Source organism: Eptesicus fuscus, chromosome 6 (assembly GCF_027574615.1).
Source record: "Eptesicus fuscus isolate TK198812 chromosome 6, DD_ASM_mEF_20220401, whole genome shotgun sequence".
Taxonomy (NCBI): domain Eukaryota; kingdom Metazoa; phylum Chordata; class Mammalia; order Chiroptera; family Vespertilionidae; genus Eptesicus; species Eptesicus fuscus.
Genome location: NC_072478.1, coordinates 8,792,496 through 8,795,362, shown reverse-complemented (window position 1 = coordinate 8,795,362; position 2,867 = coordinate 8,792,496).

Genomic DNA, 2,867 nt, shown 5'->3' with positions numbered 1-2,867 from the left:
GGGCGGGGGGGGGGGGGTGCGGGGCGGGGCCTGGAAGGGCGGGGCTGGGGGCGGGGGCGGCGGGACTCTGGATCCTGGCGGCGCTCGGCTCCCTCCCGGCAAAGGGCCACTTCCCTCCCGCCCGCGGGCCGCCGCGGACCCACCCCGCCGGGGCCCCGCCCCGAGGCTTTCTTGGCTGCGATCCAGCCTCAGATTTCTCGCCGGAACCGTGCCGCTCGCCCCTGAATACGGCCCTGTACGCTGCGCGCTCAGTCCGCCCCCCCCCGTCCCCCGCTTCTCCTTCGTTCGCTACTCGTCCCCCCGCCCCCCGCCGGAGTCCCCTCTTCTGGCCCGGCTCTGACCCGGCTCTGACCCGTGCATCTGCCAACACTCCGCAGGCGCCCCGGATCTGCTGAAGCGCACGACTGGGCGTTGCAGAGAAGGCCCAGACACCGCCTCAGGCCGCGGGGGGCACCTGGAGTCTGGGTCCCGTCCCAGCTCGCAGGCCATGTGGGTCCAGTTCGTGGTGCGTGGGGCCCAGGCGCGCCCAGAGGCCATCCTGGAGCCTGGGAGGCGTGGAGGGCGGCCGGGCAAAGTCTGCGGGTTGGAGTCACAGTAGGAGATTTTAACACCTCGTTGACATCAGTGGATAGATCTTCCAGACATAAACTCAGCAAGGAACCAGCAGCCTTAAATACCACACTGGATCCGAGGGACCTAACTGAGATCTGCAGAGCATTCCACCCCAAAGCAGGAGAATATACATCCTTTTCAGGTGCACACGGAACATTTTCTAGGATAGACCACATGTTAGGACACAAAATAAGTCTCAATAAATTTAAGAAGTTTGAGAGAGAGAGAGAGAAAAAAAAAAAGGTCGGCGGTTGGGTGGGGTGTAAGGGTCAGGCAGCCCAGCAGAGGGCAACAGAGGAAGATGCTGGGCAGCTGGAACCTACAGTGACCCCAATCAGCAGCTCGCTGGAGCTCAGGGGCAGGAAGCCTGCGTCAGCTGTGTATGGAGGACAGCCCCAGTCTTCTCTGCACACCTGAGGCTCACCGGACACTCAGGGTCCAGCTGTTGCCAGTTGGAGGGAACCAATGGGGTTCCAGAGCCGCTGGCCAGCCCGTGTCATCTGGGCAAGTAGCTTCACCTTTGGACAAAAAGCCCCTCCCTGAAGCAGATCCCTGGGAGGTGGGGGAAGTCCTGATATTCTGGGCTGTGGGGCCCCTCGGCAAGTTCCTTTGGTCACTGATATTTGATTTCCACACATAGAAAGTGGAGGGGGGTGGTGCAGAGGCCTTGGTTGCAAGTTTGGAAGAACCTGCCCCTCCAATCCAGCTTCCGGCCTTGCATTTGCTGCCCTCCTCCCCATCTCCCTCGGGCCTCAGTCCCCTCCAAAGATCCCCCCACCTCCACCTCTGCCCCACCCTCCAGCCAAGAACTTCTTTGCATATCAGAAAAGGAAACAGTAACTTTTCTCAGTTGTGGTGACTAGGAACTGTCTTGTATCACATGCCTTGTACCTGGGGCTGCTCAGAACAGGACAGTCATGGGTATGACACCCCCTGAATGGGGACAAGTGGCAGATTCTTGGTGAAGTGCAGCGAGAGGCCCTCCAAAGAGGATGGGGTGAGCCAGAGCCAGGGAAAGATTTCAGGTGGGAGGTACTCTCCTTTTCCTGGTTCCCCCATTCCCCTTCCATGGAGGGGAATACTTCCTGGAGGAGGAGGTGACCTCAGTGGGTAGGGATTAAGCTGAGTCAGGGTCTGGAAGTGAATGAGGAGAGGACAGTAGGGTGGGGCCAGTGCCTAAAGGCCCTCAAAGGCTCTCTCTGGAGAGGCACAATTTATTTAGTTATTTAGTTATTTACTAGCAGCCCAGTGCATGAAATTCATGCACAGGTGGGGGGGGGGGGGGGTTGGCGCACAGAACTCTCCTCAGCCCAGCCTGCACCCTCTCCAATCTGGGACCCCTCTGGGGATGTCCAACTGCCGGTTTAGGCCCGATCACAGGCAGTCAGACATCCCTCTCACAATCCAGGACCACTGGCTGCTAACTGCTCACCTGCCTGCCAGCCTGATCAACCCTAACCGCCTCTGCCTGCTGGCCTGGTTGCCTCTTACTGCCCGTCCCCCTGCCGACCTGGTTGCCCCACGCAGCCTGCTGTTCAGTCATTTGGTCATCCCCCACTAACCCCACTGCCGGCCTTGTCGCCCCATACAGCCTGCTGTTCGGTTGTTACTATGACAGCATCCTGGACAATTTGTATATTCCTCTATTATTAGTATAGATTTATTTATTTATTTATTTTACATATTTTTATTGATTTCAGAGAGGAAGGGACAGGGAGAGAGAGATAGAAACATCAATGATGAGAGAGAATCATTGATTTGCTGCCTCCTGCATGCCCCCTACTGGGGATCAAGCCCGCAACCCAGGCATGTGCCCTTGACTGGAATCGAACCCAGGACCTTTCAGTCCACAGGCCGACACTCTAGCCCAGTGATGGCGAACCTATGACACGCGTGTCAGCACTGACATGCGTAGCCATTTCTGATGACACGCGGCCGCATGCCGAGGATGAAACACTTGCTGCTCCTGAGGATGAAACATTTGCGACTAGAGTCTTGGAGTTAGTTTTTTCCTCAAAGCGACACACTATCCGAGTTATGCTCAGTTTTTTGGCGAAGTTTGACACACCAAGCTCAAAAGGTTGCCCATCACTGCTCTAGCCACTGAGCCAAATTAGCTAGGGCGAGGCACAATTTAAAATTAGACCCAGGCAGGTCAGATTTAAAATGAGTGGGCAGTGAGAGCAGCTGGGGCCTGATATGGAGGTTGCAGATGGAATGAAAGGAGTGACTCCAGAGGGATTTAAAGATAAAAT